Source organism: Ambystoma mexicanum, chromosome 8, assembly GCF_040938575.1.
Source record: "Ambystoma mexicanum isolate Mex_15411 chromosome 8, UKY_AmexF1_1, whole genome shotgun sequence".
In the NCBI taxonomy this organism is placed as follows: domain Eukaryota; kingdom Metazoa; phylum Chordata; class Amphibia; order Caudata; family Ambystomatidae; genus Ambystoma; species Ambystoma mexicanum.
Genome location: NC_090929.1, coordinates 605525935 through 605553043, shown reverse-complemented (window position 1 = coordinate 605553043; position 27109 = coordinate 605525935).

Here is a 27109-nt window from a genome sequence, read left to right as displayed (position 1 = left end):
GACCAGGGAACTGTGGGACAAAATCATAACTATTTTTATCACATTTTATGCCAGGGACCTCCTGACGAAGTGACAAGACAGCTGAGAAAAATTGTGGGAATGGAATCAAAACCATGGGCTGAAATACAGACTATTGCTCACCTTTGTTGACTAAAACAAGAGAAGCACAGAAAGAAAGTTGAAGACAGAAAGGTTGAGGAAGGAATGTTGGTTCAGAGAAGACTGTACAAATTGAGAGTGGAAGGAGCAGTATTGACAAGTAGGGGGAGAAAGTTATAGTGCACAAGGAGCGCAGCTAGTAGACCCAGGAATGATGGAACATTTTGCAGGAAGAGGAGCGTATAATGATCACTGGAGATCCACCTAGAGGCAGAGGGTTTGGATTTCAAACTCAGCAAGGAGGAGGGTTCAATAGAGGGCATCCACGATCAGCAAGACTGCCATAGCAGTGTTGGACATGTGGGAAAATGGGGCACATTTCACATGTACGCAGAAGTAGGGGAGGAATAAAACTGAATTGTTAACAAATAGACACAAGAGGGGGGCCAGCATACCCCCTACCATATAGTTGAGAACCACCAGAATATTACACCCACGGTCACACGCAGTATGAAAGACCAGCACCACAAATCCAGCAGATGCAACAAGAGATACAGCCTTAGATACAGCAAGCACCAATGCAGGCACCGGCACCAGCACAACAGAACGCAGTGACATGATGGGACGCAAAACAGATTGCCACAGACACATACACCTAGAATAGGGGGGTGACAATAGTGGGAGGGAATCATTTCACAGCACAGGACTGAATATGCACCCACAATAGGACAACCACAGAAAAACGTGCTGTGTTCCATGCTATTGATTACACCAGACCCACAAGCGGAACCGAGTGTTGAGTGATCATAGGCGGCACAACATTTTACTTTTTGGTAGATAGGGAGGTGACTCAATCCTGTGTTACAGAGGGAAATGTCCCAATGTCAGGTATTTCCATGGATACACACCGATTTTCTCGGGCAACAAAATTTCTTTTCCATATAACGTACCCATAACCATCGAAGAACGCTATGTGGCTATGCCATTTTTATATTCCTGCATGACACCAGTTAACATGTTGTGGAGAGACTTGATGAGTAAACTAAACATGAACATCTTGTTTACTGAAAAGAGCATAATATGTTTAACCCAGGGATCCATTATGTGAATGCTCAAGATTTCATAACAGCATTCTATGGCCAAAAGCTATCAAGCGGGGTGCCACTAAACTGAGAAGTATTTGTTTATGGAGTATGTGTGTGCTTAGCATGGCTTACAAGACTACAGTAGAAATTATTGAGGTTACCCACAGAGATTCTGTTTAGGCCAGAAGTACCCACTGATGTGGCGGAAGAGCAGTTAATTAAAATTGAGCAAGAAGCAGCAATAGTCAGAGAGGGCAGGGTAATCTTACATGGGGTATACAGTGAAGGGGTAAATTGGCACACAGTAATTGCGCTTGATTTGGTACACACAGTGACTGACTTGGCAGATGAAGAATTGTTTACAGATGAGGACTCAGATGACAAGGTGATGTTTAGCACCATTCTCACACATCATTTACAATTTGAGGACAGGGAGATTCCTCAGTGAATGTAATTAGTTAGGAAATGATCATCCTTTCTTCAAGAAGATTTGGCTCATGCACCAAGCTCATTATGGACCAGCAGTCTTATGATGTTGCTCTTCTAAAAGGAATAGAAGCAGTCACAATTAAACTGAAAAAGGGAGCCATTTTACCATGAGTAAAACAGTGTGCCATGTCAAAGGAAGCTGACAAGGGGATATATGAAACTATTGCTGCCTTAATGTGACAGGGGATATAAGTGCCTTCACAATCGTCATGCAACATGGTGGTTCACCTTATTAAAAAGGTGACAGGAATGTTGTGGTGATTTATACAGGATCTATGCCCAATGAATAATATTGCTTAGAAAGAATTTCCATTATTGCCAAATCCAGCCACAATATTATGTAACATCCTATCTACTGATGAATACTTTACAGGGATTGATTTTAAGAATGCTTTCTTTTCAATTACCTTGCATGCAGAGTCTCAAGACATGACCATGTTGACCTATCACAGAATCCGATTGCAACATTCCTGTTTACCCCAGGGCTACTGTGAATCATCCCCTCTGTCTTCAACAGGGTATTGCAGATGGACTTAGGGAAAGTACAACTTGACAATGTGGCCATCCAATATGTGGATGACATATTATTCTGCAGAGAAACTGAGTCAGGGTGCAAGAAATTGTCAATGAAACTGATGACATTATTGGCAGAAAAAGAGTACAAAGTGGACAAAGAAAATGTGTAATATTTTCAGGAGGAGGTCCTATACAAAGTCCAGCTAATATCAAAAGAAGCGAGGAAGGTGATCACATAGGGTGCAATCACACCCGTGATGTCAGTTGTCTACCCACTGGTCCACAAGTAAAAGGTGAAGTGTACTTTCTTGTCCTTGTGCTGATCTAGTGCCTTTTCCACTGGATAAAGTTCCTTCATCTGCAAATCAGGTACGCATTTGCATGAAAAGGAACATCAAATGGGAACTTCCCAGTGATGAATGTGATCATTCATTTTACTCATGAACCACCTAAAACTGGTATTTCCAAGAAAAATAATGTAAGAAGAGGTTAATGGCCAGCAATACTGCTAGGTTAGCTGTGATCAAGCACATTATACATGCATCCTGTGATATGTCTATCCACAATCACATGCCATCATCTCACTGATTTAGACTAGGGCTAGTATCACTAGTGCATGGCATCCGGCACAATGTTGGCACACTGCTATTGTGGCTGAATAGAAAATAGAATGTGGGCAAGGGAACCCTGGAGAATGGAATAGGGAATGTAGGGCTGTTGAGAGCTGGGGAGGCAGTTAAGATCAGACATTAAAGAAGTAAGACCTACTTAATGTCTCAGAGTCATTATTAATATTATAGATTATAAATGTGGACTTTGAGTCACAACAATTGCCATAATTTCAGGGAACACGATATGGACAAAGAGGGAAATGGTGATGGTTGCTGGGGTGGGCTTCAAGTGAGGTCTTGTGTATTCTTGATTCGCCTGTGCATGGCACTATTTCATGTGTGTTCTTTTTACTCTTATGAATGGTGCCACTTCACGTGTGTTCTTCCTACTCCTGTGCCTGGTGCCACTTCATGTGGGACCAACTTAGTGCCAGGTTTCCACCAGCCAACAACTTTCTCTCACACACTGGTGGAGGCAAACTTTTCACACTTTATACTTTCATGGTGCTCTAAAATATGACATGTTACTCACATCTGTCGGTAAAGACCGTGATAGGTGGTGATTGCGATGCTGCCATTTGCAGTCTGGTGACTAAACACTGGTGTTTTGAACTTCCAGGACTTTCAGACTGTATCTGAAAGATACTCAACACAGAAGGACGAGTAGCTTTGTTTTTCCTCTCCATTCCTTCCCTCCTCCTCCTTGCTTTCAGTAGTTTTCAGAATCATGAGTTACTGCTGCCTCTGCTCAGACAGGAATCATCTTTTTCTAGCTCATCATCATCATTAATCTCAGGCTCACTGGATGTCATGGTTTCAGGCTAGGAACTTCCCAATTCCTGCTCCTCTACACCGTGCACTGTTTCTCCGGTCACACTATCATCCTCTACACTGTGTGCTGTTGGTTGTGAATTATTAATTCCATCTAGAATGTACATTCTCTCTCTCTGGCTCCTTATCCTCCTCTACACTGTGTGTTGCATATCCAACTTATTTGGAAAATGCGATCTGTACCCTCACCCTTCTTCCCCAGAAAGTGGACTGAACCTCCCCCTCCTCCTCCACAGAATGCAATAACTGAGAATTGTCATAGAGTCGAGCTGGTTTCAGAAAGAGTGCAAACCCAAACTTAGGTTAAAAAAAAAGTGCCAGTCCAACAGTTCCCTTATACAGTTCATAAGATCCAAGTTTGTCTTGCTGTAACTCACAGTCTCTTGGGTTTTTAGTCTTTCACAGTCCTCAGACAGGTCCCTTGGTGCTGATGGGGAACAGCTACCTCTACTTCTGCTTAAAGGTGTGGTAGTTGGCACTGTTTCTCTGCCAGGGGATACTACTCATGCTGTAGCTTCTGTTCCCCTTTGAGAGAGACCAGCTGGACTCACTGACCACTGTTTCTAAGGACAAGCAGAAGAAGACCCTTTCACCCCCCTTGATTTATTGATTCCTTGAGTCCGGCTTTGAGCTCCTCTTTGATGTCATGCCATGTGATTGTTAGTCCTTCCACTAAAGGCTTAACTCCTTCTGATATGGGTCTCACTGAAGTGTTGGCCGTAGCCTACCTTTATGTTCCTTCTTGCTCTGGCTGACTACCACCTCACCGACGTCCACCTAATGACTTTGTAATGACATCTCCTTGAGTATTCTTCTTTCCACCTCCTGGTGCCTTCTTACGATCGCTGCATGATGTCCTCCTCTCGCAAGCCCCTTTTCACTTCTATCTATCATCTCCTAATGGCTTCTTCGTACCACCTCTTGATGAACCACCTCCCAGTGTCTGTCTCAAAACACATCCTATTGTCTCCCCACCACATCCTATTGTTTAACTCCTACCACCTTCTGTTGTCTTCAGACTCCTTCACGCTGCTGTGTTCATGAGGAAAGCAGTGGATAACGTTGCTGAAAGGAAGTTGAAGATATGATTAAAAAGCAAACACTTCCAGACACAGAAGAGGAAGGAACTATACAAAGGAATATTGGTAATCTGTACAGAAGTAGGAGAGAATGCACCAATATGAGGGAGAATAGGGGAGGGTCCCTGCTAGATGAAGGAATGACCATATTGGAAGAGCTAATAATTAGTACATGTGGGAGACAGCCTCTTAGAAGTCAAGAATTTGAGAACGAAAATGAGGAGGGAGCGGAGGAGGGAGAAATGTTAAATTGGGATGAAAGGGAGGAGAGTGAGGAGCAGGCAGCACGAGCCACAACCCTGTGTACACAGATAAGAAAAGGGGTAGCATGGACAGAGATAGAGAAATAAGTGATAAGGCCAGATCCCGTTGAACCTCTGACCTGCCTGAAAGTATTATTAAACAGTTTGGAAGGGAGGACGCCATATGTTAATAGATTGAGAAATCTACCAGGACATATGAGAGTTAGCATGGTAGACGTGGTGACAAATAAAAAGGGTGCAGCCATGTTTGGACATGGCACCGGGCTAACACAATTCCCCTTATTAGAGAAAGGGAGAGGACTTCCACAATATCTTCAATGGCCACAAATGAATACAAATAATTTAATTTGTAAGCTATCATCACTCACATCAGGAGCAGGCAAATGGATTTCTGAGTTGGAAAGAATGACGTCTGGTAAGACATTAGCAATTGGTGACATGAAAAGCCTGAAAAGCCTCTTTGCTGCCATATTGGGAGAGCAATTAGCTGACATTTGATGAGCAGGGTGTCCTAGGGTGACTACACAAAATACCAACCATGATAGTGTGCCTTTTAATAATTGTTGAGCTGATATATGGAGAGCACTTAGGGTACAGTAGTACCCAAACTCCTCAGATATGAGCGCAATCCTGACCCATAAAATGTAAGCCGATGAGGAACCAGCTGCATGTAAACAGGACATTCAAGAGAATTGAAGACTAGAGACCAGGGAACTGTGGGACAAAATCATAACTATTTTTATCACATTTTATGCCAGGGACCTCCTGACGAAGTGACAAGACAGCTGAGAAAAATTGTGGGAATGGAATCAAAACCATGGGCTGAAATACAGACTATTGCTCACCTTTGTTGACTAAAACAAGAGAAGCACAGAAAGAAAGTTGAAGACAGAAAGGTTGAGGAAGGAATGTTGGTTCAGAGAAGACTGTACAAATTGAGAGTGGAAGGAGCAGTATTGACAAGTAGGGGGAGAAAGTTATAGTGCACAAGGAGCGCAGCTAGTAGACCCAGGAATGATGGAACATTTTGCAGGAAGAGGAGCGTATAATGATCACTGGAGATCCACCTAGAGGCAGAGGGTTTGGATTTCAAACTCAGCAAGGAGGAGGGTTCAATAGAGGGCATCCACGATCAGCAAGACTGCCATAGCAGTGTTGGACATGTGGGAAAATGGGGCACATTTCACATGTACGCAGAAGTAGGGGAGGAATAAAACTGAATTGTTAACAAATAGACACAAGAGGGGGGCCAGCATACCCCCTACCATATAGTTGAGAACCACCAGAATATTACACCCACGGTGACACGCAGTATGAAAGACCAGCACCACAAATCCAGCAGATGCAACAAGAGATACAGCCTTAGATACAGCAAGCACCAATGCAGGCACCGGCACCAGCACAACAGAACGCAGTGACATGATGGGACGCAAAACATATTGCCACAGACACATACACCTAGAATAGGGGGGTGACAATAGTGGGAGGGAATCATTTCACAGCACAGGACTGAATATGCACCCACAATAGGACAACCACAGAAAAACGTGCTGTGTTCCATGCTATTGATTACACCAGACCCACAAGCGGAACCGAGTGTTGAGTGATCATAGGCGGCACAACATTTTACTTTTTGGTAGATAGGGAGGTGACTCAATCCTGTGTTACAGAGGGAAATGTCCCAATGTCAGGTATTTCCATGGATACACACCGATTTTCTCGGGCAACAAAATTTCTTTTCCATATAACGTACCCATAACCATCGAAGAACGCTATGTGGCTATGCCATTTTTATATTCCTGCATGACACCAGTTAACATGTTGTGGAGAGACTTGATGAGTAAACTAAACATGAACATCTTGTTTACTGAAAAGAGCATAATATGTTTAACCCAGGGATCCATTATGTGAATGCTCAAGATTTCATAACAGCATTCTATGGCCAAAAGCTATCAAGCGGGGTGCCACTAAACTGAGAAGTATTTGTTTATGGAGTATGTGTGTGCTTAACATGGCTTACAAGACTACAGTAGAAATTATTGAGGTTACCCACAGAGATTCTGTTTAGGCCAGAAGTACCCACTGATGTGGCGGAAGAGCAGTTAATTAAAATTGAGCAAGAAGCAGCAATAGTCAGAGAGGGCAGGGTAATCTTACATGGGGTATACAGTGAAGGGGTAAATTGGCACACAGTAATTGCGCTTGATTTGGTACACACAGTGACTGACTTGGCAGATGAAGAATTGTTTACAGATGAGGACTCAGATGACAAGGTGATGTTTAGCACCATTCTCACACATCATTTACAATTTGAGGACAGGGAGATTCCTCAGTGAATGTAATTAGTTAGGAAATGATCATCCTTTCTTCAAGAAGATTTGGCTCATGCACCAAGCTCATTATGGACCAGCAGTCTTATGATGTTGCTCTTCTAAAAGGAATAGAAGCAGTCACAATTAAACTGAAAAAGGGAGCCATTTTACCATGAGTAAAACAGTGTGCCATGTCAAAGGAAGCTGACAAGGGGATATATGAAACTATTGCTGCCTTAATGTGACAGGGGATATAAGTGCCTTCACAATCGTCATGCAACATGGTGGTTCACCTTATTAAAAAGGTGACAGGAATGTTGTGGTGATTTATACAGGATCTATGCCCAATGAATAATATTGCTTAGAAAGAATTTCCATTATTGCCAAATCCAGCCACAATATTATGTAACATCCTATCTACAGATGAATACTTTACAGGGATTGATTTTAAGAATGCTTTCTTTTCAATTACCTTGCATGCAGAGTCTCAAGACATGACCATGTTGACCTATCACAGAATCCGATTGCAACATTCCTGTTTACCCCAGGGCTACTGTGAATCATCCCCTCTGTCTTCAACAGGGTATTGCAGATGGACTTAGGGAAAGTACAACTTGACAATGTGGCCATCCAATATGTGGATGACATATTATTCTGCAGAGAAACTGAGTCAGGGTGCAAGAAATTGTCAATGAAACTGATGACATTATTGGCAGAAAAAGAGTACAAAGTGGACAAAGAAAATGTGTAATATTTTCAGGAGGAGGTCCTATACAAAGTCCAGCTAATATCAAAAGAAGCGAGGAAGGTGATACCTGAAAGAGCAGAAGCAATCACCAAAACACACAGGCCAGAGACAGTGAAAGAATTACAACAATTCCTAGGCCTTTGCAACTATTGCAGGGCATGGGTCTTTCACTAAAGTACATACACTATGCCACTTTTAAGATAACTGAAAGAAGCAAAGAAAGACAAAAGTGACAGAGCCTGGACAAGCAAGATGATAGTTGCATTTGATGAATTGAAGCTAGCAATTAGAACAGCTATAGTGTTAATTATTCCTAATTGCAAAGAAGATTTTTTTTTTAATTCTTCTAGTCAAATGAAGTAGTGCTAATGGTTGTCCCTGCACAAAAACACTCTATGCGATACAATCCATTAGCATTCTACGGTGGGATCTTAGATCGAGTAATGAGAAGCCATTACCCATGGGAGAAAGCATTGGCTGCAGAAGCTTTTGCAATTGATAAAGCAGCCAGCATAAGTATGGGGTGTTCAGTTACAGTTTCCAATGATTTTACTGAAAACATTGTTCAATAGATTTCTTACCAAAACAAATCTATCCAAAAACATTGAATTATAAAATATATATAAATAGGGGTAATGGGTTAAAATGGGTGGGAGGGTTAAAAATATAGGCATACAGAGGACTTCGGTGAACCCCCAAATAAAAATTATCTTCAGTTACATTATTTGCTGAACATGCTCTTTTTGCCATCCTTGAAAAGCCCAAAAGTTTATTGATGACACAGAACGCTTCAGGCTATGAGGTGATCATATCAAATCCATTGATCAAAATTGTCAGGTGTCAATTAGAGAACCCAGACAGATTCGTAGCAGAAGAATTAAAGGAGGCAGACTATGTACATGATTGTACTACTTACACTGAATATTATAATGATGTACCTCACATCAAGAAAAATGCTCTAGGAGGCGGGATAATTATCTTCATTGATAGGTCATTGATGATAGATCAGAGCTCTGGAGAGAGGGACAGTGGAACAGGTAGTAAAGGCAGTAGAGAATGAAAGCTTTGAGATTGTAGCCCAGGCAGATTGCCAGTACCGTTTTCAGGACAAGCGGCAGAATTGGTAGCTTTTATTTTGGTGCTGGAAATGCATGAGGACGAGTTGGTAACAGTTTATTATGACTCTGCCTACGTGATGTCCACAGTACATGCAGGACTGTCACTTAGGAAAAGGAGGGGCTTCCTGCACACAGATGACACACGAGTATAACATGCACCATTACTAGAAAGACTTATAGACGCACTTGAACTTCCATTGGCTATCGCAGATTTAGAAGCAAAAAGGGCAGCATATTTTCGAGAAATATCTGACATTACAACTGGCCCAAACAAATATGCACTTACATGTAAAATGGTGATGAAGGAGAGCTTTAATAAACTACTCATAGTGCAAATTATCGAGTTGCAGGGAAGGGCATCACCAGTATGCTGTTGGCCTTCATCTAAGCTTACTTTTCACAACCTGCTGTCCGACTATCATCAAGCTATTATTCTAGCGAAAAAGGCCTTTTTGGGGTCTAAAGTAGAAGCAGCTACAAATAATCCCAAGGCACTTTTTTGAATTGGTCAGTTCTCTTTCTGCTCCAACTAAAACAGGCCCAGTGGTTATCCAGTCTCAAGCATTGTGTGACTCTATCTCATCCTTCTTCTCCTCAATAATTGAAACCATACATGCTGACATTGACAAAGTAGCCCCTGCTACTGCTGACCGCCCGCGTTTCCTTTGTTTTCTGCTCCCACAGCTTCTTGGTCCTCCTTTCCTGTGTTCTCTGTTCTCGAGATACTTAAGGCCATTCATGGCCTTAAATCTGCTTCTCTGGCAGATGCTATTCCGCTTACCCTGATCAAAGACATTGCTAACAAGATACTTCCTCATATTACTGCTGCTATCAATAACTCATTTCAAACTGCTACGATTCCAAGCCAACTGGAATATGCGGTAGTGCTTTCTTTGTTGAAGAAGCTCGCTCTTGATCCTAAGGTCATGACCAAATTCAGACCTATTTCTCTGCTACCTTTTAACATGAAGGTGCTCGAGACCCTGGTCTCTCCTCTTCTTTCCTCTTTCCTTGAATCATCTGGTTTCTTCGATCCCTTCCAGTCTCGCTTTCATCCCGGAAGGGGAACAGAGTCTGTTCTTAACTCTGTTATGGACGATCTCGCCCCTTTAGTTTACCAGAGCGGGGTGGGAGCGGTACTACTGTTGGAACTGTCAGCCGCATTTGACACAATTGACCACCTCATCCTCTTGGCTCAGCTGTCTGATGCTGCCATTTCAAGTCAAGTCCTTGCCTGGTTTCAAGCTTTTCTGTTAAATCGGACCCAGTCAGTATCCTTGCCCCCTTCCTGCTGTCTTCCGGAACTGCTCTCCTGTGGGGTTTCCCAGGGATCGCCGCTCTCCCCCATTCTTTTTAATATGTATATCTGCCCTCTCCTCCTTCTTATCCTTTTGCATGGGTTCAGATATTACTCTTACGCCGACGAGACACAGATTCTGGTTCGGCTGGCTCTCACCAGGGCCGACACTGCGACTCGGCTACAGAGCTGTCTGGAAGATCTCGGCTCCTGGATGGCAGCCAAATGGCTGAATCTCCATGGATCCAAAACTGAGGAGCAAGTGGTGGGCACATCCAGTCCCCTTTCCTTTTGGACCCCAGAGTTTTGTCAAATCTCATTAGGTACCTGCCCTATGCCAGCGACCTCAGTTAAAAACGTTGGTGTGACGTTATCATCTTCCCTTTCCATGGCACGCCAGGTAGCCTCCGTATGCAAGTCTGGGCACTTTAAATTGTGGATACTACGCAAGGTGCTCCCTTTCATTCTGGCTAAACATCATGCCACCGTGGTTGCTGCTTTAGTTCTGAGCACCACAGACTATTGTAACTCTCTTTATTTAGGTCAGCCAGGCTACCTTACCAAATGCATCCAACTGCTTCAAAACGCTGCTGCCCGGGCGGTGATCTGTCCCCCTCCTCGTGCCCACATCACCCCGCTCCTCAGGCAACTCTATTGGCTGCCGATTGAGAAGCGTATTCTTTTTAAATCTCTGTGTGCGGTACACCGCGACTTTTATAAACAGGGCGCAGAATACATTCAGGCAAAATTTCCCTCCTATATGCCGTCTCATCCTCTGCGCTCTCAGTCAGCTCTATTGATCTCTGTTCCTCGAGTTAGACTCTCTGCATTGGCGGCCACCCCTTTTCTGTGATTACTGCGAAAACCTGGAACAGTTGTCCATTGCCTCTCCGCGCTATTGATAATCATCTGTCGTTCTGCCGTACTCTATAGTCCTATCTGTTTTAGGTTATCCTGCTGCTGCAGCTCCTGCTCCATTCAGCGCCAAGCTACCGCCGGGTGAACGCATACTTTAAAAATGTAGCTAACATAACATAACAGAAGATCATGAGTCATGGAAGAAGAGGGTGTGCTCATTGTCCCCATAGAAGCAATGTGGCAGCTGGACAGCACCAGGAAACATGTAATGCTCCTAAGGATGTTTACAGTATCACTAGAAAAACTGCACTATCCAGCACACATCACAAGGGAATGTCTTTCAATACTGATTTTGGCGGAGTGGTCTGTCCCTAATTGGAATGCGCTCATTGCAAATTTTGTTATTAGCTGTTTAGTAAGTCAACATTTCACTGCTGGCCATACACTGAGAATTGTGAGATTAGCAATACCCCATCCTACTGGGCCCTTTCAGTATTTATATATCGACTACATGGATATGCTCCAAATCTGTAATGGCTTCCAGTATATAATAGTAGTCATATGGCCCTTTTCCCGATGGATCGAAGCCGGTCTATGCATACACCCAGATGCTATATCCACTGTAATGTTCCGCCTACAGGAGGTATTTCCAAGGTGGGGAGTATGCGAAGTGCTACATTTTGACAATGGTCCACACTTCGTAAATAAGGTGTGTGAGCCTATCACTATAATCTTTGCAATAAAGCAAAAACTCTCATTGTCCTGTCATCCACAAGCAAACGGGATTTGTGAACACCTTAAAGGACTCTTAAAAGTATGAGTAGCCAAACTAAAGGAGACTTGTGAAAAAAATGGGGTTACGTTTCCTTCCTTTATCCCTATTTGCCTTACGCAATCAACCAGGCTCTGACCATTACCTGACGCCACATGAGCAGGTGACAGGACACAGAATGCATTCTCCCATTGCTCCTCTAACGTGGGCTCACATTGATGCTAACAATGTTGCCAATGTGCTTGGACAGGAAATGCACGATTATAAAGACACATCTTTTTTTTCAAGAACAGTTTTTTCAATATCCCCTAAAAACATGGATCTAAAACAAAGCGTGGCCCTTCCAAAGGAAAAGAGAAATAGCATAGCAATCCTATTTTTCCTGGTCCTGTCATTCTTCAAGAACACTTATCCCTTTTTAGGAACTTGGAACATTTGCTTAAAAGTGTTGTTGTAGAAATGTAATCTCAATTTGAATCAGTATTTTCTTGAACACACTCAATCTTAAAAAAAAAACACTGACAGAAATATGCTCCTATTGAATGATATGAGATATCCACTTTTAACACCTAGAAGACTGTATATATGTAGCTGCAAAAGGCAGACACAATGATGATTGTGATAAGAGCAGCATTTTCCTCTTTTGTGTGTTTGTATTTTATTTACTGTTTCACAATGCAACTTTATAGCACATACAGCAAGGCAGGACAAGCCTTTCATGTTTTCCATGATATTAACACTAATACAATATGTATAGCAATGCTAAAAGGAACAACTCCTGGGAAATATCCTAAACCTATCACTCCCGGGAAGAAGGAAAAAAGGAATGCAATTGATGGTCAACGCTTTATGGGACGACATTTTGACAATATTGCTCATGTGGTTATTAGGTAAGATGTTCATAATTATGATAAACCTTCCTGACCTGTGTCAACCCCAGAACATTTTGCTAGGACTTTGTAACTATTTTACCTTGTCCCTGGGCGACGATGAATCTTTTTCCCCTCGCACCTACTATTTTACTCTTTCTTATGGGTGACAATGGGTCTCTCCATAGTAAATGATTAAAGGTATAGTTTCCTACAACTTTTGGGCTTAGGCTGGGTTACCCCTTGGGGCTCCCCCTGTTAATTTCTCTTTTCTATACTTGGGCAAAATAGAGATCCCAAGTAGTAAAGAGGGATTTTCATCCACCTTACCTTTTGTATAAGTGAGCCAGCACACCCCACCTTAGGTGGAGTACTGGGAGTATACAATGTACCCCATTTCTTAATTACCTGGAAAATGATTTTTGTTACAATTGCAAGTTTTACATGATTGGCTGGTGGCAGTGGTTGTACCTTAATTACGTTTAGTCTTTATTACTCGCAGGCTGTTTATTCAGCCTCTGCAATGCACAGAAGGGCCACCATTTCTCTAAAATGGTGGGCTCCTTATTTCTTGTATGCTTGCTTTTTCTGAGGTCTACCCCTGCCATTTTAGGCAGGAACAAACTCAGTGGAAGTTTTTCCTTTGGCAGGAATACATTGGATTCCCCACCCCAGACTCCAGAGTGTCTGAGAAGGCAGGTAGCGAGGGAGGAGTCCAACACTCTGCAGCCCTTTGTCTTTCACCTTGCCTGAAAGGTACCAACTCCCAATGGGGGGCTGGCTGTCCTGATTGGATCGTCAGACCGCCCCTTGCTTTAAAATGCAGCAAGGTAATACAGAAGTTGTGATGTAGTTCCTGTTAAATACTCCAAACCTGGAAGCTGCTGGCAAGTCAACCACTGCAGCTGAAACTGAAGAGGAAGATGAAAAAAGAAAGCTCTAGTGATTTCCAATGACTGGAGAGACTGCTGTGTAACCAGAGCCTGTGATAAGCCTCCTTCCAATCTACACGGGGCCCCGAATGCAATGACTCCTATCCAGAGGCTAGTGAGATCTACTAGTCTCAAGAAGCCATCCATGTTGATCCATCCCACGGAATGCTGCAACCTTGCTGAGCTGCAATACTCCAATACCCTGGGACCTCAAGTCATTACACGGTGCATGGTCTTCTAAATTCCAAATCGCTCTGAAACTTTGGTGGCATCCTTCTGGACCTTGAGAGACTTGATTTGAATCCTTGAAGTCTTCTCACCAGAATGCTGGAACAGATTAGAGACAAGAATCCGACTAGCGATATTCAGTTTTCTTCTCGTTCCTGAAAGAGGCACCAAGAGCACAGAACAGCATCCAGCCAAAAAGAAACCCTTGCATGGAGTCTTCTCCATTGATCCCTGCTCAGATTCCCTTCCAGTGTCCTGTCTTCAGTCTTCACAACAAGGCATTCATTGACTGGGTTTTTGGCTGCTGCTCCCGAAGACTTCCTGCTGAAAACTCTTCTTCTGTGTTGAGGTACTTTGTCGGCTGGGGTATTACTTACCTTAAGCCTTTTGTGATTCCTGTGAAGATTTGGGGGTGATTCATGTGATTGGGAGTCCTCTCATCCAGTTCTCCCAGGCTCATTGCTGGAATCCCTCTAGGGTGTCTTCTCTGAAGTCCATGGACCATAACTAATTCTAAAGTGAACTACTTATTTGTTTTAAAGAAACTTCCTGAGGAACTCTGACTTTTCCTGCAACTGAACCCTATCTCAAACTGCCTACAGCTGGCACCTAGACCACTAGGGTCCCTCTTCCGCCTCTGAGAGAACTTGTGCAATAGACAAGGGAAGGACTGGATAAGAAAAGGATCCTGTCTTGAAAAGTATTACAAGTCTTAAAAAGTTACTTACTTGTGAAAGAGTTGGATTGGTGACTAGCCGTCTAAAATATGAGCACTTACAAAAGTTCTTACTATCCTTTATATGTGTTTTGCCATTCTGAAAAGTATATATAAGGTTGTTTTACTCACCTGTGAACTGCTTCCCCCACTTCCCAAAGGTAATGCTGTTTGCTTCACTTTGCTATTTCTGTTAGGAGATACATTTATAATTTCAGCAACTGGGTTTTTTGCATCCCCTCACCTGCTGTTTAGCCTGTCTAGAACACGTCTGCCTTGGGTTTTACCTACCTTGGCTAGTTGTGTGACATTCTGAATAAGTGTACTGTGGGTTTAGCTGCACGTGGTCTGCCTGGTGCAATCCTATAATACTCTAAGTAGTTCTTTCTTACCTTAGTCTGTTTTCCACTGATCTGAAAAGCAACTGTAATAGTTTATTACACCATTAGGTTTTACTTACCTAGTGTAACTGAATGTTATCCTGAATGTAGTTAGGGTTTTACTAATCTTGGTCTGCCTTGTGCCATCCTGAAATAAGTTAGAGAGTTATTGCTTACGTTTATCTGTGTTCCACTGATCTGAAAAAAGCAACTGTGATAGTTTATTACAAAATTAGGTTTTACTCACCTGGTATACGGGGGGGGGCTATCCTAAATGTAGTTATAAGTTCATACTGTTCCACAAATGTGTGGTCCACTATTCAGAAAAGTATCCTATTAACAGGGTTGTTTACTAAGTGATTCCTTAACTGAGTGTCACTGCATGACTGATAGTATCCTATTAACAGGGTTGTTTAATAAGTGATTCCTTAACTGAGTGTCACTGCATGACTGATAGAGTTTACTACCCTTGAATTACTGACTTTATTAAAAAAGTATATGTAACCTGGTTTTACTCCCCAAGAATAGCTGATTGCATTCTGAATGTGTTATAGGTTTGACTCACCTTGAACTGCTAATTGCTATTCTTAATAAGGTTATACTTTGGGTTGTATCCCTTAAGTATTGAGTTGGATTTTATAATGGTGTTTATATATAATGGGATAGTACATATTTATCCAAGATTCATCTTGGCCTACTTGTATTTAAATAAAACATGTATTTTTACAATACATAGTGTTTCAATGTTTCTTTGGACCATATTTATGCTACCATTTCCTTGTCCCAAGCTCCCACCTAACATAAGCCTCGCTGTTCTGGCCATGCTACCTCATTCTCAGGTGGTACAGCCTTATACTAAGAGTGGAGCTTATGTATTGGCTTAGATGTATGGTTTTATGAAGTTTTGATAGGACTTTAGAAATCTGTCCAAACAGTGGCATAGACATATGAACCAAGTGGGGAGAGAGACGTCTGATGACATCTGTTTTGTGTGTTCCCCCATCCCCTGTGCCTTGGGTTCCTCGGGAACATCTGTAGCCACCAAAGTACCAGCACACGTAGCACACTGCCTGACACACTTCGCATCCTGCACGCCCACAGGGCAATTTCAGGGCAGAAGTGCCTCCTGCACTGGGTAACAAAGGAAGATTTTCCACCTGAGGATATTTTCATAAAAGTGTCCATGATTAGCGATGTTAAAACACAACATGCCGTAAAACTTTACATATTGTCAGGCCAGAGAAGAGGGGAAATAATAACAGAAGACCACCAATTTTTGCAATGCACTGACAATCGGGAGAGAGAAATTTCTGAATGTTCGGAGAGAGGCCAGTTACAAAAAGAAGGACAGACGGCCTGGTATAAGGACTGATCAGCTGTAAAGCAGAGGTGCTTGTAGAGCAAATGCGACTGGTTGTGCAAACGTTAAATAAGGGTTGCCTCATCGAATGGACAAAATACACACAAATACTAACGTGGATAGAGGATGAAGCAGGACCACTACAAATAGTAACAAAACACAATGGGGAGAGCCCAAGGAGCTGCAACCTCCACCAGGTGCTCAATATAGTATTACACAACAAGTTGGTAGATATTTAAGATTCGATTAATAAATTCTAAACAACAGCCTACAGCTCGCTAAATCTCTCTAACAGAAAGTCTCTCAATCCCTGTCACAGATGGTTATCTCGTCCTAGGTGGTGCTGGTGTGACGCCTATCTAGGAAAGGGGATAGAGAAGAGATTTGCCATAATCGGACTCAATAGTTTCCAAATGTTAGTATTTTCCTAAGCCCCCAACACTAGGGAGAATGTACTATAATGTATTTCTCCCTCTTTTGTGTGTCCAATGAAAAACAGATTTTTTTGCATAATAATTCTATGCCTGATTCCTTTGTCTTTCCCACGCTTTTTTTAAATCTGAATATCCTGGGGGTTCAGGAAATCAACCTGAACTCTTATGACCTACCGGTTTCAGCAGATTTTGTGGTCAGCTAGCCACTTTCTTCAGGACCAAATACAACACGGGATTGTTTTTAAATAAAAGAAGAAGAGTTTTCAGTCTTCTTCTGTTAGTGTCAGACAATATTCCAATTCTTCTGTATTCTACCTGTCAAGGGAGACATAAATCATAAAGTAAATAGCACTTCCTATACCCCTCTTTTGCGTCTCATACAAAGCATATTTACACCAAATCTCTACTGATACACTTAGTTTAGTATGTTTCAATTTCTTATTTGTATCATCTTTTCTGAATGCTCAAAGTTGTGTGTAATTAAGGATTCAGGAGTTCTTTTTCTCATTTTTCTTCTCCAAATCCTATGAAAAACCACACCCACAACAGTGTGTTGTGTTTTCATTTTTAGAAGAGCATAGTCTTCTCAGTACCATGTTCATTTACTTTGTACATCAAACTCTTGAGTTTCTTTAAAATTGTTTATATAAATTTAAATTTCGATTTGAATTTCTAAATACTAATGATTTGCACACAACTTGTCTGGTATTGCGTTCACACATTTTGTTCTACAAGGAGTGACAAAAGTGACCCCAGTCGACACACTGTTGATCAGAGTGCCATCAAAGGTAAAGGCTGAGTATTCTGGGTCCAGTTTTCTTAGCACAGAGGGCCCAGGGAGTAGAAGTTTAGTCTTCACATCATTGCGGAAGAGGCCATCGGTCACCATCCAGGCTTGGAAGGTGGCATAGTTTGAGCTCAGTGATGCAGCATCCTTAGTGTAGGTGTCAAAGAGGGGGAGGAGAATTTGGGTGTTGTCAGCATAGTTAGTGTATGCTATTCCCTGGGCATCTATGATGTCGAAGAGAGGCTTTGTGAATATGTTGTACAGAGTCAGCCAAATGTACGACCCCTCGTGTACTCCACAGTTGATAAGGGAGGGTGCTGCACAGTCATTTTCAGAAAATACTTTCATTACTCTACCTCCTAGGAAGGAGGCAATCCAAGATGCTGCTTTCGTGAGAAGGATGTGGTGGCAGAGTATATTATGGTTGACAAGGACGAAGGTCTAGTAGGAACAGTAGTGCAGGTTTCCCCTCATCCCTGACCCTCATCCATCTGGTTCTTAAAATCTCGGAGAGCGGACTCTGTACCATGGCCTTGACAGAAGCCCGAATGGCGGACACCTAGGATATGGTTGGATTCTAGGTGGCATTGGATTTGAACATATGCTGCTCGGTCAAGTATTGTTAATAGGAAGGGGACTGTAGTTATGGGCCGGTAGTTGTTGGGTAGAGTCGGCTTGAGAACATTTTGTTTTTAAGAGGGGTAGAACCCAGGCTTCTTTGACGCTAGATGATACAGAGACTGTTGAAAAGGAGGCATTGATGAAGGTTGTGATAAAAGAGGCTATAGCCTTGGCACAGTCTTTGATAGGGGGATGGGCAAACATCCCCTTTGCTCCTAGAAGATTTTAGGCTTTTTAGGATGGTTAGGGTATCCTAGATGGTGATTTTGCTGAAACTGAACAGAGGGGTTCCTGGGGTATTTGTGGTCATAGTGTCGGTGGATACAGTATACTGGTAGGAGTGTGTGAGGCTAGATTGTTTGTCAAGATTTATTTTCTGCAGCATGCCAATTTCTAGCAGCATAACATTCTGCATGCTGGTGCACCAGGCAGGGTATTTGATCAAGGTGAATGCTTGGGGGACTGGGAATTCCAGTTCCCGAAGGATGGCAAATAGTTTTCTAGCGTCCGAGTTGGCGTTGGCTATTATAGTGTTAAAAGTGCTGGCTTTGGCTAGGATAATGGCTTGTTTGTATTGTTTGTCCAGGTTAGTGAATTTCTGTTTAAGGGCAGCGGAGGGGTTATTTTTCAAAATGTTTTCCGCTAGTCTTTTTTTAGATCTAAGGTCAGATATTTCCTGAGTGTGTCAAGAATTGGTGTGAGCTGCGTTTTATTTGGGGGCGGGGGGCTAGAGGGGTGATAGTGTCAATGACACTATTTAGTGTTTTAGTATAGAGATCAGCTAAGATCTCTGGGTCAGAGGCGTCCAGGAACTCAGTTTTGAGGACATCAAGGAACGATAAGAGACATTCTTTGGTCAGCTTCCTGGATCTGCGAGCCAGAGACAACAGTAGCCGCTCGGTAGGCGGTTTGGTGTGCAGGCCAAGAGGAAGCATGAAGGTGATGATGTGGTTATCTGACCACAGACACAGGGTATTGGACTTAGCTGAGATATTTCAATTGAGGTCCTCAAGCCAATCCAGGATGTGCCCTTCAATGTGCGTAGGGCCTACAGTGGTTAGTGAATTTGCTAGAGAGGTAGCCTGTAGGTCAGTATGGTCATTAAGGCCAAGATGTAGATCTCTAGGAGAGTCACTTGTGAGGAGGGCTTTATGTTGTGTCCTAGGGTATGAAATAGGTCTTCCTCAAATGTCAGGATGTGGCCAGGTGGGCGATAGACCAAGTGGATCTTGATAGTGTTGGTGGGGGAGCCGAAAAGATTTAAGGAGAGGATGTCAGAATTTTTGTTGAGCAAAGTATTGAGTTGGCTGATGCAGAGGTTGTCTTTGGCTATGAGGGCGACTCTGCCCCTCTGGAGTTCAATCTGTCTATCCTGAAGATGGTGAAGCCTGGTGGGATGGCGAGGGATAAGGTTGGGCCTGATGCTCGGTGTAGCCAGTTTTCTGCGATGGCAAGAGCATCAAGATTGCCTACTGTCAGGAGGTTGTGGATGTTAAGAGCATGAGCTGGAAGAGAGTGGGCACTGATCAGGGCTAGATTGAGAGCTGGACCCAAGGGTTCATCAGTACCTACTTCTGTGCTAAGTGTGGCCAAGTTGATAAGGGCAGGGGTGCTGGGAGCCGAACTGGTGGAGGTAAGGGAAAGGTTAAAGGTTACGGTTGTCAGTTACAATAGCAAGCTGGTTGGAGCATGAGGTTGAGTTGGCACAAGTCAGAGCCGTTTTGGCAGAATGTGCCAAAATTAAGTCACTGGTGGGTGTTTTATGACGTGCAGTGTCATTATTGGCAGTGGTGGGCACAGCTAAATCTCTAGGGGGAACAATGAAGGTGTTCTTAGGTGAAGCTGCCACCCAAGTGTTGACCTCAGCTGAAACAGTAATAGGAGCAAGATTGGCAGCATTGGGTAGGGCTGCTGCGCAAGTGGGCCTGGCATTGGCACCCAGAGGGCACAGTATTGGAAGAGTAGGTAGTGTTCCCTACAAGGGGGAGTGTTGTTAGGGGCAGTATCATCGATATAAGGCGTAGCATTAATGCATGGCAGACTAGTTACCTTGCATAAGGTGGTGGTGTTAGAGAAATTGGTGGCAGTTTCATAGTAGACATGGGCAGCATCATCACACATGGTAGCCACTTTAGCATTAGCCATCACAAGTGTCTCAGGCATGGTGGCGACAATGGCCACTTTGGAGGCAGTAAGGAAGCAAGTGAGGGCAATATTATCACAGGTGGAGTTACAGCGGTTAATGCTTATATCCTAGGCAGAGCAGTATCAATGACAGCGTTGGTGGCAGTAACACAGGGAATGTGTGCAGTATCATAACATATGATAGTTATATTTGCAGTAGTTAGTGCATATATCTTAGGCATGGCATTATCAATGGCAACGTTGGTGGCAATAGCATACGGAATGGAGGAAATACAGGCCACAGTAATTACATTAGTTGAAGTTGGTGCAAATATCTTAGGCAGGGTAACAACAATGGCAGTGCTAGTGGCGGCAGCGGCATCACAGGTTGGGACAATAAAGGCAGGAGTAGGGGCAAATGTCTTGCGCACAGTAACGTGAGAGGCAGCATTAATGGCTGTCGTAGAGCAAGTGGGGGCAGCATCCTCGGCCATTGAGACAATGTGAGGCGAAGTGGGTGCAAGTGGTTTTGGCGCAGAAGCAGCAATGGTAGCAATGGTGTGCTTAATATTGAAGATAGGAACAAAAAACCACCAACAGTGGACTTGGCAATCACTGACATAGGCATTATTTCAGTATAGGGAGGTACACAGAGGTTTGGGATACACGGGGAGACAGGACTACCTGGTATGACCTTCATTGTAAACTGCAAGATCCTTGAGGTGTTTTCGGGATAATGGTGTAAGATGCTTTGTGTAGAAGGCACATTCATATATTTGATGAGGGCTGAGAGATGTTGGTGGGTCCTTCTGTGCAGATTGCAGTTGCTTATGGTAGGCTCTAATGGTAAGCAATACAACTGGTGGGTGCTGTCTATGGTGTGGTTCGTTGTGTTGGGTGTCCAGCGTTGCCTGGTGGATAGGCGGTTCTCAAAGATGCATGCTCCTGGCGTGGAGCAAGGAACACTTGGGCCCTTTACATGGGTTTTGATTGTTTCTCTTGTGGCACATAGTGCAGGTTTACGGGTATGGCTGCGTGACAGAGTTATGGGGAAATTCTGTATTTCAGTGTTAAGGTTGCTCACAGTGCGGGGCTTACTACATTTGGAGGTAAGCAGGGCTGCAGAGCGGCAAGGGTCGGGAGCTTCTAGGTCCATTCTGCAGGTGGTGGGAGGGTGGACTGGGGTACATTTAGGTGGGCAACAGGTTCTCAGCATCAGGCAGCAGTTTATTCTTGATATGGGGGTCTGGTGATGTTGGGGCAAGCCAACTTTCGGGTGGATGAGGCCATATGGAGGTGTGCTGTGCTAGATTGGTGTATGGGAAGCCCCTTTTGGCAGGCTATGCCTGGCGGTCTGGACTGCAGAAGCTGGGCACATGTGGGTTGGTTTCGAGCGGGGTGTGGAGAAAGATGAGAGCTTGGGGAGGTTGGTCTGAGAAGGTACAATGATTTGGGAGGTAGTGCTGTATGACTGTGTGCCCTATGGGGGTGCGTCCAGCGAATATCAAAGGTAGTTTGCAGGGCTTTCCTTGGAAGTAGGACATTAGTGCAGCACTTAGTTTCATGTTCCATTGGGAGGCCCTGCAGTGTGGCGCTGGCCCAGGCATTTCAATGGGTAGTCATGCCCCGGCCTCAAATAGAGGCCTTGACTTGCAGCCGGCTCCGCCATTTGGCAAAATGTTGCATCCTGTTTAAAAATGTTGGTTGGTGAATTAGGACTTTGCAGGGAGCCCAGCAGGGCATTGTGGTTCCCTAGTTACTTGGATATTATGGTGGCAGCAGCCATCTTAGTCATTGCAGCCTCATTGTCTCTGCTCCTCATATCCATAGGCTGCTATAGACATGGGGGTCCCTGTGGTCTGTGGGGCTAATGAGATGGCAGAGACATTCTCTGGCCTTAAATAGCGGCCTTGACTTGCAGCCGGCTCTGCCATCTGTTGAAATTTTGCATCCTGTTCATAAATTATGCCAGCCCCCAATCAGAGCTTTGCAGGTAGCCCAGCAGGGCATTATGGATCCCTAGTTCCTTGGATATTACAGTGGCGGCCATCTTAGTTGTTGCAGCCTTGATGCCATAAGGGAAGAGCTGAGAGCAGTCAGGCTCATGACAATACAAAATAGGTATGTCCTTGACCTTATTATGGCCATTGAGGGTGGCGTGTGTGCACAAACATTGACCATCTTGCTGCACATACCCACCTGCAGACGATGAGGAAAATGAGACCATTTCAGAAGTAATAACCACCTTGAAACAACTGCACACAAAAATGGTGGAAGGGGTGGAAGACATTGGGCATCATTATGAGTCTGGCGGTAGCCGTGCCTGTAAAAACAGCACAGCTGCCGCCGGAGTCATTTTTTTTCCGCCGCCCGACAATAGGGATTTACCAGGTCCTTACAGCCCCAGTGGGCACGGTAATTCCCTATTGCCGGGTGCCAGCAAAAATTACTCCCCATTCCCATTTGAGTCCCACTGGACTCAATGGTAATGGGGAGGACGGATGCACCGGCACATTCATGAATGGTTCCAGTGCACCCCTCAAGGTCAGCGAGCGGGTGCCATTCAGCCTGCCAGGTCAGACCTGGTGGGCTGAAAGGCACCCGCTCGCAGACCTCAGAGTATGCCGGTCCGTTAACAACAGTGCCGGTAGCTGTACACATGTCTCAGAGCCTCAGGAAAACTCTGAATCCACAAACACACATAGATGTGCAGAGCTCAGACAGTAACTGGCAATTAGTGCCATGGTTAGAGTGAAAGGAAGGAGGATTGGAATGGCAGAATGGAGGCACAAGAGAGCAATTTCCAAGACAGAAGCACTATACTCCCAGATTCTTTTAAGTTTTATAAGAGCACCACCATCCTTGTAAACCAGGTGCAACAAAACAGTAAGCCAAAGACTCTATAAGAGTGTCCCTTGTGGCAAGAGAAAACACAACACATATATTAATATTAGCTAACACCTCAGTACATAGACAGAAATACAATTTCATACACAGTCTCTTAGCATGTGACACAAACACAAAGAACACTGGCCATTCATTACAAGTGAACATAGCTAAAACACCTGCAGTACTCCCTAAACATACACATTGACAAGGCATCACACAATGCCAAGTACAAAGGGAATGCCGGTCTCATGGCCTGAGAATGAGGGATAGTAATTTTTAATCAGAATAAGAGAAGTCAATGGTCCACCCTTGTCCTACTCTAAGTCTGGCTCATATCTTGATGACCTTTCAAGTGTCCAAGTTTGGTTAGCCGAAAGCCAATCTATCAGAATCCTTAGTGTCATGGCCACCATCAAGTAGTATGCCAACCAATCACTTGTCGTGGACCTCAATTTAGGTGTGATTCGAGTTGGAGTCATCAGATATGTGTACCCCAATGAAATGCTTAACCCCATGGAATGTATATGTAGCCAAACCCACTAACCTATCTAACCTATCCCCAAATGTTTTATAGGCTGAGACAAAGTTAGGACGTAATTGAGGACACATTTGTAGTACTTAAGCAATTGTTTATGACTAACATATTGATAGTGATGCAATTTGAATGCTTGTATGCTATACCAGCTAGGCTTTGATGATAATAAAGCTGGATTTTGCCGTGCACTTTGTCGACTTTGTCAGTCAGTCTGCTTTGGACTCACTTCGATTCCACTGGGTCTACTTGGTATTTTGAGACCACCTTAACAGAGGAATACTAGACACTCCAAGATAGTGCAAGTGGTCAGCAGCCACTGACAAACTACCAGGCAGCAGGAGATGTAGAGGTTTGGAGACAATGTATTTCTGTACAGGGAAAGAAATTGCACAAGACAGTAGGAACAGAAAGGCACATGTGTCTCCACTTGATCCATGAGGCAGCAGTGGCAAAATAGGATGAATGGTGCTTAATTTCCAAACAGAATGTACATACATGTGTAACGCTTTAAATGACATGCTCATGAAAGCCTCCAACCGGTATTAACTTTTCCTGGCGTACGCAGAGGTGGGGATATTTGAGGTTACCAAGTGGAATTCCTGGCATGCGCAGAGGCAGCTATATTTGGGGGTTCTAAGTGGAATTCCTGCAATGTGCAGAGGTGGCACTTTGTGGGTACCTTGTTGTAAACACAGCTAACATAGTGCATTGGTTAACTTTTTCAATGAACCATCCCATTGCACCATGAGTAAGAGGGCTCCAAAGAGATGACAGGAACGTGGATGAGGGCAGAAGATGGATCCACCTGCAAAACGTGGTGTTGAGGCTACAGGTACCCCAGTATCATCAAGACCCACTCGAGATAAGATGGACCAGTCTGCAGAGAAGGAACAGACAGCACCCCATGAAGAGCCATAGGTTAAGGAAAAGGGGCCACCAAGGACAAAGTGCTTCACACATGAGGATCAAGCAATCCTTATGGATTACGTCGATGAACACCATGTTGACCAGTACAGGGAGTGCAGTACCCTTCCTGTGACCCAGCGGTTGAGGATGTAGCAGGAGGTCACAGATTTCATTAATACCAGTGGGGTAGAGAGGTGCACTCCTGAAAAGGTCCACAATAGGATGTATGACCTCTCTAGGCAGACCAGGAGAAGCTCGGAAGCAATATGGCCTCTGCTGAGGCTCTGTGAGGTAATCACCATTTGTTGAGGAGCTAACTCCATTTGACAAGGTCACCAGTGGTCTCATCACCAGTGAGCAGGTGGTTTGCATGGGAGGCTTGGGCACCTATGCAGCCACATCAGGTCAGTGCCATGTGTTCATGATATATATGCTTTTGTTCACACATGAAATACTTTTAAATGTTGTAGTACAGTTGATCGGGTCCTTCTCACTCATCCATGAGTACTGTGGTAATGAATCCATAGTCACTTCCATTACATGTTGTGCATCCTAGAAGGTGGATGCTTGATCTACTTTTGTGGTTGACATTGCTCTTACAGCACACATTACTGTATACAGAATTCTTTAGCAACGTCAATACACCTATATGTGCCAAAGGCCTACAAGACACATGCCTTTGGGTGCACTCACAGTGTCATGCTTATAGATAGTACATTGTGAACACAAATGTTGCCTCACATGGAATAACACTAAGCTGTGGTTGATGTCAGAGTTATCGATTCACCTACCCTGGCGGCCAGTGGACAGGGATGAGCAACAATGTCAGTGAGAATTTAACTGAGGGTGTGTCCCAGACAGAAGTTGCAGTGGTTGTCCAAAAGATGTTTGATAAGTTATTTACACTCCACCTCTGGAGTGTCATTTATTCAGTGGTCATTAAAGTGTACACTGGTCATGTCCATGTTGTAGTATCATCACACATAGTAAAGATGCATGTGTGTGTGTTTAACTGCTATTTAGGCCTTGCCCAATATGGCAAAGGGAGTGATGGGGTTGTTGGAGGCAAACAATCATGTAGGCTTGTAATGTCAACATGACCTCCATCTGTCCATTATTACATCTTCCACTCTCATACATGTATGTCTTTATGTATGGTCAGCTACTGCTCCAATCCGTGGCTTCATGCATAACACAATGTGCCCTGTGATGATTGCATAGAGCATTGATTTTACCCATCTGTGAATTCCAAATTACAGAATGCCCAATGTCAATGTCTGATGCATGTGTGTCAGGCCCTTTTGTGTCTGTATGCATTTAATGTTGAATATCTATGCTCAAGTGGCTAGGTGGGCCTCTGAATATCGTTGTCTGACTTTGTGCAGGTGATGACACAGCAGATGAGGAGGTTGAGGTGGAGGATGAGGCACAACAATCCACCAGTGCAGCTTGGGTGCTATGTTTGGGGAGAATTCCCTTCTGCTACAGGCCATTGTCAGCCAACCTGCGGTCTCGTCTTCCAAAGATGATGCCAAATAAAATGTGGAAGGCATATTGAGGAACATGGTAGAGCGCCCAGGAATGGGTAGTCTGGGTGCCATGGTGCTCCTTGAGTTCCTAGAGACTGCTGAGTTTGAGGAGGAGAGCCAGGAGACATTGGAACTGACAGTGGAGATGCCTGCTTCAATGGTGGATTCTGTGTATGCAACTTTGCCTCCTACCATCATGGAGGCAGCAGCGGAGGCTGATGTCAGAGAGAGGGGTGTAAACCATCAGCCTATGACAGCGAACTCACTGTGAAAGGCCTGTTCTATGCCATCCCAGCATGGTAGGCCACGCACACATGGTGGATGTGTGCCTGCCAGACATTTGGATTGGGAGTAGGAGTTGCTACGTGAAAGAGATGGCCACGGACATCCATTTCCTAGCGGCAAATGTCATCTCCCCCAATGCCTCAGACACTGCTGAACTACACCTATTGCAACAGCATAAGAAGGAGGACATGCAACACCAGACACACGTAACTCACAAGGAGAGTTCTATCTAGATGCAATCCTTCCATGCCACCTTAAAGCAAACCATGTGTCCAGAGCTGGTGGCCTCAAAGGCAAGTTACTGTCAAGACACAGATCCCTTGAGACAAACTCTGCATGAGGAGATGTTGGCCTTAAGGGAATTCTGCTGTGCAGACACAGATTCCTTGATACAACCTCTGAAGGAGGAGATGTTGGCCTCTATGGAATTTTGCTGT